The 16,555-nt window shown below is 37.6% G+C and overlaps 1 protein-coding gene and 1 long non-coding RNA gene across 6 annotated transcripts in view; one reads left to right on the top strand and one right to left on the bottom strand.

The window, feature by feature from the left end:
- Positions 1-16,555, top strand: part of celsr1a (cadherin EGF LAG seven-pass G-type receptor 1a) — a 116,747-nt gene that overhangs the window by 20,382 nt on the left and 79,810 nt on the right. The window lies entirely within an intron of this gene.
- LOC137048652 (uncharacterized) lies at positions 13,482-14,382 on the bottom strand. Its single transcript, XR_010899494.1, has 3 exons — positions 14,170-14,382; positions 13,801-13,899; positions 13,482-13,533 (listed from the first exon to the last, which is right to left on the bottom strand). It is a non-coding gene; the product is annotated as an uncharacterized lncRNA (long non-coding RNA).

Below are 16,555 nucleotides of genomic sequence, written 5' to 3'. Positions count from 1 at the left end.
ATCCGATCTTGTTGGGTATGATTGCGGATGTGCTGATGGGTAGCTGGTAGCAATTGAGATTTTACATTTTACGTAAAATGTATTTAATAGTATATTGTAACTGGTCAACATATTTTTTTCACTCATTTATTTTATATGGTCCTGTGATAAATTTAGTTTAGTAGGAATTATTTATTTTCTCTCAATTAATATGAGGCCATATAATTTCATAATAAATTGCAAAGTGCGCTATATAAAAATGCCAAAATACGAAACATAAAGGAGACAATATAGCATGTCACACCTCAGGATACCAAACAACTACTGGATATTTGTGACCCTGGACCAAAAAAAAACAAAATAAAACAAACAGTCATAAGTCGCACGGGTTTATTTGTGGCAATAACCAACAATACATTGCACGAGTCAAAATGATAGATTTTTCTTTTATGCCAAAAATCATTAGGATATTAAGTAAAGCTCATGTTCCATGAAGATGTTTAGTAAATATCCTGTTGTATAGATATATAAGTATTAGTAGTAATATGCATTGCCAAGGACTTAATTTGAACAACTTTAAAGGCAATTTTCTCAGTATTTATATATTTTCTCGGCACTGACAAATATTGTCATATCCTAAGAAACCATACCTCAATGGGAAGCTTATATATACATCTCAATTTCAAAATATCGACCCTTATGACTGGTTTTGTGGTCCAGGGTCACATTTTTATTGTGCACACTGACTGCAAGTATATAAATGCAATATTATTATTACCATGATGACAGTGGCGCACATTGCATGCCAATCCACCCCCCCCCCCTCTCTCTCTCTCTCTCTCTCTCTCTCTCTCTCTCTCTCTCTCTCTCTCTCTCTCTCTCTCTCTCTCTCTCTCTCTCTCTGTCTTTGTTGTTCTTCCCTAAATGTAGCATGTGTCAGCATCCTGTTATCCTCCTTACAAACCCTCCCCACACTCACACACACACTCACACAGAGACACCCGGGAAAGCGTCATGGTGACTGCTGTGCTCTCTTAGTCATTTGGCTCAGTTGCTCTATATTGGCGCTGAATCACAATGAAGTGAAATGTTGCCATGCAGTACTCAAAAACTTTTCATTGTGAGAAAATCTGACTTTGACTCATCAGGATTTATGTGGACCCGTGTTCTGGCAATTCAGCTTGGGAACGTTTTATTCGTTTTAGTTAGCTGATTTATTTTGAAGGTTGGTTTTAATAAAGAGACCTCGGTAGCCAAATATATATCATTATATACTGTTTTGTTTTATGTTATGGTTTATAAAAATTACTTTAAAAAAAAAGTGTTTTCTATTCATTGGTAAGACTATCAGTAGAATGGCAGAATTGACAATAGGTGGAACGAACACATTATTGGGCCAATTGGGTCATGCCAATAATTTCATAATGGAGATTTAATTTGCCTGTCTATCGGAATATATCAATATGTCACTGATAAAAGGGGTACAAGGATATCCATGCACAACCAAATAAATATTTTGTATTTATTCCAGTTTTATCACCTAAACATCGTTTTGAGTCTAAATATATTTTTACGTTTAGTGAACTCTGTCATGCAGGAAAGCAGATGTACAACAAATACTCATGCGGAAGTCCGGTCATTCCTGTTGTATGGGCTAAAAATAGGAAGCAATAGGATGAGGGGGAGTTGTGAATGAGGGTACGGAGAGATATTAGATCCCTAAGGAGGAGAGGACAGCAGGGCAGGAGTTAACCTGCTCATTCAGTCAAGGTTAGCAGCGGTGATCTGTGACCATGCGGTCACTAAGATGCTAAACTCACATGGCCCAAACCTGTAATATACACACACACACAAACACGCATGCACACACACACACACACACACACACACACACACACACACACACACACACACACACACACACACACACACACACACACACACACACACACACACACACACACACACACACACACTCTGAGCAGGCCTGTGTTTCAAAGCCTGAATACGAAGCATTTATTGGGGTGCACGGAATGTCCAAATTCAGCTTTTTTGAGTATCATAGGTACAATTTGAACAATCAAATGATTGTTATTATCATTTCGGTATCTAGCTTATTATTCAATTGACACATTTCAATACATCTGGCCGTCACAAACATTCACATGCCGTCAATGCAACTGTTTTTTTGGGATTACACTTTATATTAAGGTAACATAGTTACATTGTACTTACTCAAATAAGTAATATTAATTGACCACAACTCCCCCTCAATAAAAATGCTGGGTTGGCAGTTCACTCGGTTTTGAAACGCAGGAATGCTGAGAGAAATGTTTAAAAAAAAACACACACAAGGGCAATTTTTGCACAATTTTCTATTTCTTGTCATGAGACATTAAAGACAATACAATCCCTCTCTGTAAAAAGGGGTGACATTTTATTATGACGTAGTTACATGTTATTACATGTGTCTACTATAGTAATAACAGTAAATTATGCATAATTACAAGTAACTAATCCTAAAACAAAACCAACTGTAACCCTATAGTAAGTACATGTAGTCAATTAATATTACTCAGTGCTTATTTGAGAAAGTACTTATCTGACTATGTCACCTTAAAATAAAGTGTAACCAAAAGAACAAAACAAAAAAACTTGCATTGATGGCATGTGAATGTTTGTGTCGGCCAGACGTATTGAAATGTGTCAGAGGGCAATTAAATAATAATTAGCTAGATACCAGAATGATAATAACATAATAATAGCACAGATATTTGAAGTTAACTCTATCGTGCCCTTGAGTATTGAAGTTTGTTACCTCTAAAACACATATAAGTGTGTACTTTGGTATTACGCTTACAGTGAGTCAATCTATAGTGTACGTATGCGTTTCCAACCTAGTAGATAGTAAAACTTAGAGATAGTTAAGTTTTGTCTTCAAAGTCACCCACCCATGGACCTCCTCCTGATTCTTAGTGCCAAGTGTATCGGTTGCAATGTCATAAGATCTCTCTCTCTCTTTCTCTCTTTCTCTCTTTCTTTCTCTCTCTCTCATTCTCGCTCTTGCCACAGCGGTGTTTGGTTACGGACATTGTTAAGCCTGGTTACTGATAAACAGGGTGCTTAGTTACCAGCCCCCGGATGGTTGGCTCTTTTCAAAAGGAGAAAAAAGCGTTGCCCGGGGAAAGCAGGAACTTGTGTACATTTGAAAAAAAAAAGTAGGAGGCAATGTAGAGAGATTTCCATAGTTGTTACGAGCACCAAGGCGGTATTGCCCCTCTGTTACTTGGTTGCCCTCTGCCTGTTGGGAAAAAGCACCACCCATAAACTGTTTAATGATGTACTACATCCACCGCTGGCTGCTTTATTGTAGAAGCAATGGTATTCTGCCATGAGGCGTTCAGGGTTTTTGCATAATCTTGCAAAAGATTGCTTGTGATTTGGGCTTGATGGGCTTTGTATAATTTGTTATTTCTAGTCTACTTGAAAAAGTGGCTTGATATACAAACATATACCACTCATTCCTCACATAATATCTGTTATCTGCTTTGGAAACAATGTAAAATATAAACCAAAGACTGTACAAATGTGGTCATAATTGAAGTTTTCATACCTAATTAGTCACATGCACATTTAAACGATTTTTCCTACTCAGTACTGAGTAAAATGTAATAAATTATTATACATTCCTTAAAAAGTTATGCAGTTGTCGTCATATTGTGCCGCAGCAGTTCTTTCTAAATTGGACGCATGAAAGCGAAAGTTCTGCAATTAGGGCAAGTGTGTGGAGAGCGTCAAAAATACGCCACGCCACATCCAGTGTATGCGGTATTTCTGATTATAATGGGTTCTATTTGATTTTGTCACACCACTCGCATCTGAAGTAAACATGGTGTTAATATTTGTTTTAGGGATATTCCAGGATAGTTATCCTCCGTTCTGGGTTACTTGGTAGTTGCTTACTCTTCCAAGTCAACAGCCTGGCCATATCATTTCCCTGTGATATGCTTGTCTCTAGATATTTCTTGGGTTTATTTTCTTTACTCCAATTGTGATATTCACAAGTCCCAAGTTTAGTCGCGAGCAAAATTACTTTTATGGGCCGCTTTATTTGTGAATAATAATAATATTTGAAATTATAACCAATTCCCAAAACAAATGACTCTTATGATTTCATTAAAAGTTCCACACGACGAGTTACCAGCTTGTATAAAACACTGTCGTGAATAATTTACAACATTAACAGAAAGAGAATTTCTTTCATATGTAAGCGACATAGACATCATTACTGCAATAACCTATTCAATCGGAATTGAAACAGCCCTTTAAGCAATAGGTCATCTCCCCTCAGCAAGCCTAACAATTTGAGGTATCAGTCATGTCTGTAGTACAAATGATATGGGGCGAGTTTAATATGTAGGCTTATGGGTTTGTATAAATCTCTAACCCTAAAAATGTCCTAAAATAATGTTTTTTTGTTGTTGTTTTTGTGTGTGTTTTTAACAATAATGAACACCATTAATAGTTCCAAAACTATTAGACAGTATAGTCATACAGACAGTATAGCTTACTCTGTTTTGAATAGTCCTTTATATTTATCACATATCAGTAAAAAAAAGTCCCAGATGACATCTTAAAACGGTTGCCCTGAGGCTCGCTCTCAGGTTTTTGATGTTTTAATTGAGTTTTGGCTTGGCCCCTTTCTCTTTTTTAGCTGGTACTTTACTCCTGTGGAGCGCTATAAACCCAATTCACCATGATAGCAGCAGACATCCATCTGAGCCCCTCACACCCCCAGTTTTACCACCCCTCTGAGAGGAGAACAAAGATTTCAACAAGGGTTTTGAGTGGGGGGATCTGGGGGGGATTAAGGCCAAGAAGAGGCTCTACAGGGCAAGCCAGGTGCACTTTATTTTTCACTAGACCTCAGCGAACCGCTCCGGATTCTTTCCTCGCACACATATGCCGCTCGTTCCTGAGACTTTATTAGGCCAGTCGGATGCTTTTACAGGAAGACCAGCTTGTTAATTAGGCTCAGTAGTGATGTGTTGGAAGTGCTGGAGGGTGATTTGTGATTTCAGTATTATGTTGGGAAGAAATGCAGATGGAAGGTAGGAAGGGAGAGGAAACCAAAGAGAGAGAGACTATTCATAATAGGCCTTTCAAGACTACTTGGGCCCTGTTTATGCTTGGAATTAAGATGGGTTTTCGTTGATCCAAACACACATGGACTATGCTAAATACTTTTGTAGTGTAGACGCGCATGAGGTCAAATGCATTTGCACAGCAACAAAAGTCTGCCTACTGACCTAATACGTAATCATTGCGGGATGTGCTGTTCAAACAGAGAGTGATTCAAACTTTGCAGCATTGTATAAAAAAACACATGGATTACCGTTGAATTTGCAGCTGCTTTCTTTATCCTTTTCATTCTCTTTTTTTCCCAATCACTTGTAAACTTCCTAACATGGTTTCCTTAAATTAGTACTATTCATCTATACTATTTCGCACATGGCACTTCAATGAAAGCAATGTGGAGTGTGACCAAATAAGAGAAATCTGAAGATGCACCTTAATACCAGGGGTAAACAGGGATTTGAAGGATTTGCTACTTTGGGTTGGATCAACCCATGTTTAGGTCAAATATGCACCACCTCAACCATTGGTTTACATTGTTGACACCCAACGGTTGGGTTTGACCCAACTATGGGTGAAAAAACCCAGCATTTTTTAGAGTGTTGGTATTGGTGCGGCAGTGGCTCAGTGGTTCATGTAGATTGTCTACAAACCGAAACGTTGGTGGTTCAATCCCCGGTTCCACCTGACCAAGTGTCGAAGTGTCCATGAGCAAGACACCTAACCCCAGCTGCTCCCGACGAGCTGGATGGCGCCTTACATGGCTGAAATCGCCATCGGTGTATGAATGGGTGAATGCGAGGCAAAAATGTAAAGCGCTTTGGATGGCCATAGGGTCTGTTAAAAGCGCTATATAAATGCAGTCCATTTATTGATAGTCATTGCTGGTGGTATTAGGAAGATGGGCAGAAAATACATGGGCTGAAACTACACAAACTACAATTTTAGTTCTTAATCACTTAATCGCTTGTTTAAGGCGGTGTGAAAGTAAATCAGCTTAGCCCACCAGGAGCACAGATATCAAAGCCTCCCATACCTTTCTTCCCTAAGGGTACAGGATAACTGTTTAGCCCTATTGCATTCTTAATTGGAGGAAGAATTTGGGTAGTCCCACAAATCCATCAGGAACTTATGCCATCATTCACTCGTTTATGATCTCTGTCTGGCTCTTGTCCTTATTGGGGGCTCCACTCTGTTGAGGACCAGGAAGATGAGAGCATTCCTTACACTTCTAATACACTCCTCTCTTCCTTCTGGTGGATTCCTTGAGTAGAGCTATAAATCACTCAAGTGTTTGGCCCAGTTAATGTTTGAAGACTTTTGCTCTGTCACTTCATAGCAAAGCACCGAAAGACAAAAAAAGACGGTTTTCTTTTGAGGTGAATTATTGCTTCTGTTGATTGTAAAGTGCTCTTGAAGTTGGACCGTGTTGCCACATGTTGTCTTCTACCTATGTGAGGAGTTTCCTCAAATAGGAGAGAATGAATTGTTGAGAACGTGGGGTGTGAACTAGAACAACCAGAAATCTGCTCACAGTTATTGCAATTATCACCGCCAGCTCTTTTCTTTACAGGTTAAAGATTTACAGTGCAAAAAATTCCCTTGCTTAATAAAGGAGTGTCTTTGGCAGTATATTTGAATACTGCAGAATATACTGTTAATGTAAGAAGGGTTCTTTTTTGACAAATTCACAGATATGAAATCATACCTCTACTCTGTATATGTAAAAACTGTAAAGTTTTTAGGCGCTAAAGTACTGGTATTTTTGGCATCCTTAAAGGGATAGATAGACCCAAAAATGAAAATTATTCCAAAATGTATTCACCCATTAAGCCATCCTAGGTGTATATGACATTCATCTTTCAGACGAATACAATCGGAGTTTAAAAAATGTCCTGGCTAATCCAAGCATTACAATGCCAGTGAATGGCATCTAAAAATTTGAAGCCCAAAAAAGTGCATCCATCCATTATAAAAGTAATCAATACGTCTACTGGGGGTTAATAAAGGCCTTCTGAAGCGTTAACACATTATAAAGTAAAATATCTAGCTTCTGGCGGACCGCCTTCCATATTCAACTTACCGTCTCTCGCAGTTCAAAACGCTTATGCTACGTCCAACGTCATAAGTCGTGCTAATTACGCTTTTTCCGTAAGTTAAATATGGAAGGCAGTCCACCGGAATGTATGCATGAGCAGCTTGAACAATCAAGTAATAAATAACAAATTCTTCACTTTTGGATTTTAGTGCTACAGTAAATATAAAAAAGTCCGGGACCGGAGTTGAGCAGAGCAGGAAGTACAATGGCGATATCAAAAGCACGCCCATAGGCCTACTCTCACAGATGCAGAACAATTAATAAAGTTGGTGTGAAATAAACAGTTATGGAAATTAAATTAAATAATCTGCTCCCAATGATCCAGAAAAAAGTCTGTTAGTGCCTCAGTGACAACTTCACTCAGAGTCGATCTCAGCTGTCAATCATGACGTCACACAGCTGTTTTTATAGCATCAAATAACTAACTAAAACTAAACTTATTTAAAAAACGAACACTTAAAATGAAATCAAATGAAAAAGTATTTGAAGTGTAATTTGATCGAAATGTAATTAACAATGCTTTTCAGGTTTTTATAGGTCTTACATTAGTTTTTAGGTAGAGAAATTGAATAAAGTAGGCTAATCAAATGTAAAATAGCTGCATATTTAACTGTTTAAATTAAAGACTAATCCTTACAAAAGCTATTCAATCAAGAGCAGTGGTGATTCCTTATCTTTTGTTTGACATTAAACAGACAGCAGTAAAGGTTACTGCCCCTTTAAGACCTAATGGAAGGCTCTGGGTCGTCTTTCGACTGTATAAAGTCCTCTTAAGGCATATTCAGACTATTGCTGCGTCCCAATTCGCCTACTTATACTACGTCCTAAAAGTATGTACTCTTTTTGTGATGAAAAAGTATATACTTTTGAGTGTGTAGCAGAAAAGTATGCAAGCTTCGGGACATACTACTTCGCCATCTTTAACGGACTCTGTCGCTTAGTTACGTGGATCCCGTCACCGTTTAACTGCCCTGTCAATCATCGTCAGATTCGTCACAGTTCAAATCCTCCACATTCAGTTTAATCTCCTACCGTATCGGAGAGAAATGTAGCCGCTCGTTGATCTGCCATTTGTGGGTCTTTAATGCAGAGACTCTCCTCATGTGTTTGCAGTTTAAATATAATGATGCATTTAAAAGTTAATGGCCAAACATGTCATTACAAAAGTTCACAATGCTGCTGCATGTGAAATATAATATGGACAACACTGAATAAATATATTTTTGTCAGGTTAAATATTGATAGGGTCACTCAAACCCCTTTATCTAAACTTCTCTACTTAACCATCGAACTCGCACATCCGTCATGTTTGTGGTTTTTTAAAGCTTTTTATCCGCGTTTGTAGTTCTAATCGAATCCTCGTCCAACTCGCAATGGGTTGTGGGCAATATCAGCCGTTAGAGTGCCCTTCGATCCATACTGTGAATTCGGACCGGAAATAGTAAACCATCCGGGAATCTTTGGAATACTCTTTTCAACATACTATGATTTGGGACATACTAATTCTATTTTCGAATACTATTTAGGATGGATAGTATGCGAATTGGGACGCAGGGTATGTCTGCTTGGATACTCATCAAGATGGACATGTTGACATACTTCTTGTGTGAGTTGGTCCGTTTAAGCGCAAGACTTGAAATTGAACTCAATATTTGCGCACTGTGAGACGAGTGCGCGCTTTCGGATGATGCACAGAGACAGATCAGCGCGCGCGTTCTCATTCGCGTCTTCTGGCGAATATACACGGGTGATGACGGTAAAAAGGAATTGAACAAAGTTTACACAGATTCCAAGAGTTTACCGTTTTGCCCACGTTTTTCTTTTATTAGCGCTGTTGTAATGCATGAGGAGCCAGCACGTGTTTCCATCTACAGAAACATACATAAAGATTTAATTTCAAGTTACAACCTATATTATTGATGCGTGATCAGATGTGAGATGAACCGCGGTGCAAGTGCACACCTTTTAAACGGCACCCCTGCTCACCTCACCCCATAATATACATATATATCCGAGTCCTGATCGGGATGCAACGTCCGATTCCGATCAAGTCTGAAATCACGTAATCGGGCCCGATTTCCGATCACGTGATCGGATCGGGACATCCCTACTTGAAAGCCAGGTCTTTTTATCACAAGTCTCAATATTTGATCCTCACGTTGAATAGTGGTTAACAGAAAGTATCTTCAGATTTAAATTACAGCTGCTGGTTTCCGCTGACAATGTCGGTTTCATTTTTTGCATATTCCTCACTCAAACACTTGTTAGCATCCTGTGGTACACGAGTTATCATCTGTTACCTGCCCACAGAGCTCATAGAACAAAGGAGCGTGTTCATGTCCACTGCAGACGGAGCCAGAGCCCTGTCAGTATCCGTGCACTCGACTGCAGATGGACGCTCTGATAAACACAAGTGCCTGGCTGCTAAAAATTACCGTTAGCTAGGAGAATCTCGCAGTATCACTTGCAGATGTTTGAATGTTTTGCATACATTACATTAGGTTTTAAAACATAACCCATTTAACTAAAAATAAGGTAAAAATCAATGAACCGCACACCCTCATCTGTCTACAAACTTGTCATAGGCCGCATCAAAAAGTGTTAAGCTTCAGCTGTCTTATGCCTTATCATATATATCTTGCTTCCAGAAAACAAATTTCCCTTGCTGAATTACTGATAGGTCTCTCTGACTCTTTTATGTTGACGAGTAATGCGTTGTTGTGATTCAGTCTGGTGCTTTACCTCAGTGTCACAACGATGAGTTCATTTGCCTGGGGGCATGTTTGTATCACCGCATGCCACACTACTGTATCACCTGCTGAGCGTTTCAACAGGCCAGCTGCGTATTTAATTTTTCAATATCTGATTTCAAATCACAGTTAGCATTCCGGTAATCTGCAGTGCTCTTTGCCAGAACAGATTTTAACAGGAAACTTGCAGGAGCAATTCATTCATGGTAGTTGACTACGTTAGTGTGCGCGATAATGTTTTATCAGTACAATGACTCAGGTCAGTGTTAGATACTTAAGAGCTGAATAAGATGGCATTTGTTAAAACCTTTTTGAATTAAATCTCTCAGATGCTGTCTTGACTTGGTTCTCACTGGAATGAGAGTGTCTGGTGGCCGTTCTCATGTTGCTGGTCGTTGACCTCTGGCCTTTTTTAGTCCAAGTTTGTTCTGCATGGCCAGGTGAAAACACCTGGTTTATAGATACCACTGACTTGGCAGTGACAAGATGTTTATGGCTAGAATAGAATTACTGTTGCAAACACAGCACTGCTTTACTAGATTGTCAAGCCTGAGGTAGAGATGAGAAAATGTACTGGCTATAATTTAGTTTTGTTGACCTATATATATATATATATATATATATATATATATATATATATATATATACACTGTAAAACCCAACAAGTTACGGTAACTCAAACCATTTGAGGAAACCGATTGCTTCAAACCAATTAAGTTTTAAAACCATTAAGTATGAGTACTGAAAACTCATATACATTGAGTTAAATTAACTCATATTTTAGTGTTGTTTAAGTGTTAAAACTTATATTTTAGTGTTGTGTTGATCAATTATTAAGAGTAAACTGAACTTAAAGATTTTAAGTTAATTTTATTAATTCAGTTTGAATTCAGGTAACAAATCTAACTAAGTCTTAACAACTACATGGTTACTTAAATGGTTTTAGGAAACAGATTGCGGCAAATGGTTTAAGTTCATCAAACTCAAAGTGATTAAGTTACATAAGACTAAGCACAAGCTAACATTGGTACAAAATGAAGACAGAACAGGAGGGTATTTTTAAGTAATTTATTGAAATATAACATTTACATCATAAATACAGTATGCCATATGTTCACAAATATAACTAGACAAAAAATATTAGACTTTTTCACCAAATAAAACAGCACAAACATGTTTAAAAAAGTCATAACATTTAAATAACAAAACATATAAAATAAAAAAAATTATGTAAAAAGGTACGTTTCCTCAAAAAGCAAAAGCACTGTATGATCTTTAATGTACTCTAAGTGTATTGCACTGACCGAAGACTTGGCAGACATCACCACCTCATCTTTAAAGACAATCAAAGCATCCAGTGGGTTTAAAGGTAACGTTCCCTCTTCCTCCTCGACAGTAAGGATGGTGACTGTTGGCTTCTGCACCTGGTCAAGCTCCTTTTTCTATATGCATTGGAAAAAAAGTTTGTATGTCACCACATATAAAAATAACCCTTGTCAGGGCAGACACCATATTTCAATTTTCATAAATAAAAAAAACGTTGTTATAAGGAACGGATTATTGTTGATTTAATTGGGCGTGTGCTTATTTAAAACCCTGTAGTTCAATTTTGTAAAGATGTTAAGTTGTTTGTCAGCAAGGTTTAATTGGGGGAAAAACATTTTCAGGGGTGTATCAGCCGAATGTTCTAGACCTTGAATTGAATGACGAATTGAATTGAATTGAATTCAAGCGATAATGCACACATTGCAAAACATTTGTTTTTCATGTCAGTATGTCATAAATAGAAAGAGGCAACAGTTTACTGTCAAAGATTTGTCGCTCACATCACGCCGCATCCAGTGTAGACAACATAACGGACTATAAGGGGCTCTTTTGTCCTGTCGCGCTGCTCACATCCGGTGTAGACAAGGTGAAACAAGACAGATTTGATTAACAAATTTTAAATGGATAATGGCAAGACATCCTTGGTGTAAATTACATTCTTCTTTCAGATTAATATAATCAGAGCGGTATTAATAAATGTCCTGGTTAATCCAAGCATTATAATGGCAGTAAATGGCTGTCCAAAATTTGAAGCCAAAAAAGTGCATCTATTCATTATAAAAGTAATCCACATGACTCTGGAGGGTTAATAAAGTACTTCCGAAGTGAATCGATGGGTTTATATAAGAAAAATATCCATATTTAACTCGTTATAAAATAAGAAAATAACTAGTTTCCGGCGCAACGATGACGTCGGATATAGCGTAAAAAAGCATAACAGCCACGGCGTTGACGGCGGACGCAGCGTAAAAAACATAAATGATGTGACGATGATGTCGGGCGTTGCACAAGCGTTTTGAATCACGAGAGGATATTTTTCTTACACAAACCCATCGATTTAATTCAGAAGGCCTTTATTATACCCCCGGAGCCGTGTGGAGCACTTTTAAAATGGATGGATGCACTTTTTTGGGCTACAAATTTTGGGCTGCCATTCACTGCCATTATAAAGCTTGGACGAGCCAGGACACGTATTAATATAACTCTGATTGTATTCGTCTGAAAGAAGAATGTCATTTACACCAAGGAGGACTTGAGGGGGGGAGTAAATCAGGGTGAACGATTCCTTTAAGCTTGAGCTGAGATTGGTTTATTATGTGTCAAATAAGCTTTTGCTGTGCTCAATGTATATGCTAATGAAAGCCTAAATTAAACGTTTTGAAGACTAGATTTTCAATGGACAGATTAATAAAATTCTTATGTGTTTGGAACAATATGAGGGTTGGTAATTTATGAATCATGACTGAATTTGTATTGGCAAGTGGACTATACATTTAAGACAACTTGAATGATCAACTATCAGTCACTGTAACCACACCATGCATTTATGCTGGTGGCAGCTGAAAGGTTAACATGTTGCTAAATAAATGTAATGTAGTTTTGACATGTGTCCTACCTTGTGTCTTGAAAACATCTCCTGACTCTTCCTTTTAAATAGTAACAGACCTGCCAGGATCGTAGTTTTTTTTATGATTCATGACAAGACTTCTTTCAACCACTGCAAATCTAGCATTGCCAATTACCTTACACCTTTACAAACCCAAGGCAACTTCAGGATAACTGCCAGTGAAAATATAACACACAAAATGTTTCTGTTTATATTAGGAAAGCCGACTATAACAACAACTTTCAAGACTTGACCAGTATTCTCCTAAAGCAATACAACATGACTTTGAATGATAGACAGACTGGACTTTGGACTTTAAGCCTTTTAAAAAAATCATATTGCTTCAGAAGACTTACAAGTTGTGCTAAAAGACATTTATGGTCATAATTACGTTTGCAAAAATAGCAATTCATTCAAAAATTAAAATTGAAATTAAAACGTGGGATCATACGGGCGATGGGTAGGAGAGAGGTGGGAGTCAGGTATACTTTCAACGACTGGCTGTCGTTCGTGGACGCGCAAGCCATCCCCGTGCACAGTAACGTCACAAAATTCCATTGATTTGTTCAATGTTAATTCTAACTTACTTACTCATAGAATTGTAGCCACGTTGCTGCCATTGCACCTTCGTCTTTGCTCTGAAAAGATTTAAAAGCATGGCAACAATGTGTTAGTGTGAGTTTCAAATGAGAAAACGTCATGAGAAACAAATAACAGTTTAAAATTTTATCTAACGTTAGCAAAACAGGATCTAAAATGCTCCTCAAGTCACTTTGTTCACCCGGAGCTTCAGCTGCTTTAGTCAAATTATAGCATCACATATGATAGAGGAAACTCAAATTCGATTAACAATACATTTAAAACGGTTGTAATATAAGGAATGCGTGAGTTTGCATTAACGTTACCTTTTGCTTTAACGTAAGTTAGTTAACGTCACTGTGGCACAAGACGAGAGACATGGAAAGATGACCAACTGTCTCAAAAGCCAGCGTTTATCTGTCCGACTGTGAGAAAGCACAAACATATATTTTTTAATTCCCCGCTGACAAACTGCAGTGTAAAACAGTATAATTAACTCCAAACGTGTACATTACCGTTGATAACACTGGTGCAATAGCGCATTTGCTCCTAATGTTAGATTGTTTGCTGGCTAACTTTACACACAACATTACTGAGCTGGTTAATCTTCGGATAAACATAAAAGAGGTACGAAAATAACACTGAAAACGTTCAAACATGAGCGAAATATGAATAAATAAGTTTGAAACGCTTACCTTTTGTTTTTCTTGACTGTAGCGCGAGCCGTCCTGCTGTGACTGGACTGAAGGAGGGAAAATGGTGCGGTTTTTGTTACCTCGGAAACTCACTGGGATGATACTTTGACATGACTAAATGTAATGACTTTAAAAGAGCTTAATGTAAGACTGTAGGCTTAATATGAGGTAGATTAATGTATATACTATTGTTTATTTATTTATTTTATCAGCTTTTAGTTATTTAATTGGCCATAGATGTAAAATACTAGATATCTGTAACTTAAACCATTAGAGTTAAAAAGTTTTAGTAACTTATTTAGATTGAGGTTTGCTTACAATAATACATTTTTGAGTTAACATCACACATATTTGTTAAGTTGAATTAACTTTTTTGGTAACATTAAGTAAAATGAACTTATTTTATTTAGTGAATTTCACTGTTAGGTTTTACAGTGTATATATATATATATATATATATATATATATATATATATATATATATATATATATATATATATATATATTAGGGCCGGGACTCGATTAAAAAATTAATCTAATTAATTAGAGGCTTTGTAATTAATTAATCAGTGCAATGTTTGCCATTAAGTGTAGCAAAAGCATATTTGTGATATTTGAGGCTCGATGTGCTGCGGTGATACGCTAATTCCTTGTTGTATAGCAGGGGTGTCCAATCCTGCTCCTGGAGGGCCACTGTTCTGCTGAGTTTAGCTCTAACCCCAATTAAACACACCTGTACCAGCTCATTAAGGTCTTATTAGGCATACTAGAAACTTTAGCAGTGTATTGAGGCAAGCTGGAGCTAAAATCTGCAGGACGTCAGTGGCCCTCCAGGACCGACTTTGGATACCCCTGTTGTATAGCTTGCACACAACCATGCTCTTGTCGACGCTTCCATCATTTCGTTTTTTAAAACAAAATTTCCCATCCACGGGGCCAAGCAAAGCGGTCTCATCAGCTTCTTCGTTCATGTTCACTATGGTTTGTTGTTTTCATGGTTGTTGTCGTGACTCATGAGCGCTAGTTGGTGTTCCAGTATAATCGGTCCGTCAAAACTCATTCATTGAAAAACGTTCCGCGGGGCAAAAATAAGTGCGATTAATTTTTTTTTTTTTTTACGTAATTAATTAACGCGTTAAAGTCCCGTAGTTAATTAATCTTAATTAACGCGTTAAAGTCCCGGCCCTAATATATATATATATATATATATATATATATATATATATATATATATATATATATATATATATATATATATATATATATATATATATATATATATATATATATATATATATATATATATATATATAAAATGTGTTAACATGATTATGTTAAAGAGGTGATTAATTGAGGAATCAACTTTTCCTTGAGCTTTTGATATATAAAAGGTCATGGTAATATCCTGTAGTTTCAGAGCTGAAAACTTCCTTGTTAGTCAAAGAAAAGCTTTTACAGACACCAGGCTCAGCAAACGGTCCTGTGCTTTATCTGACGTCAGGACGGGACGAAACACCGCCTATACAGAATCTACTAGTGTCTAATCCGGTAGCTCTGCTAGCAGCTGGTCAACAACAATACATGCCGAAGAATATTAAGATATTACGCTATTCCTGGTTGTGGAAGAACACATTCGCTGCATAAGCTTCCTTCTGATCCTAATATTTGGAATGTGTGGTTGAACTTTTATTTTTAATGAAGTTCCACCTTACGTGAGGAAGACATATTCACTTCAGTTCACCGCGGAATCGTTTGTAAACAAATCTCCGGTCTATGCTGGATTTGGATCCAACAGGAATGGTGCCACTCACATGTGAGTAAAACGTGTTTTTAAATGTAATAGTATTGCATTGTTATAGATCGTAACAGAGCATACCTTTAGCACGCTGGCCACAGACACGTAAGGGCAAGGGCTCGCAAAGCCCGGCAGGCCGATGAATCTCATAATATTCCGTTCTTGTTCTGCTATTCTCTCTCAGTCTCTCTCTCATTGACATCTGAAGGGCGGCGCATGCGCCGAATGTGTATGTATTTGCACGCGGTTCGCACTTATATCATCTGATGTTGCGAGCTATGTGTGTCATTAACTGGCTTTTGTTATTTATTTATACTGTTGTCTGAGGTCAACTAATGACGTTCATGTGGTTTTTACATTCAAAAAACATCATAATAAATAAGTAATAAGCTGTTTTCTACACTGGTTTTGAGGCTCTCTCCTGAACGCTCAGTTTTGATGGGCGTGCAGCACTGGAGACTTGGAAGTAAATGCCCATGGCTAGGATTGAATATAATCCTATTTTTAATGAGCTTCTGCTCCTGTCAGTTCAATTCTCATGATGGATTGTTATGAAACCGGCAACCGGAATGATTCTCTTACAGGGCTCGT

The sequence above is a fragment of the Pseudorasbora parva genome, chromosome 20 (assembly GCF_024679245.1).
Source record: "Pseudorasbora parva isolate DD20220531a chromosome 20, ASM2467924v1, whole genome shotgun sequence".
NCBI lineage: Eukaryota > Metazoa > Chordata > Actinopteri > Cypriniformes > Gobionidae > Pseudorasbora > Pseudorasbora parva.
This window is presented reverse-complemented; position numbering and strand designations above follow the sequence as displayed.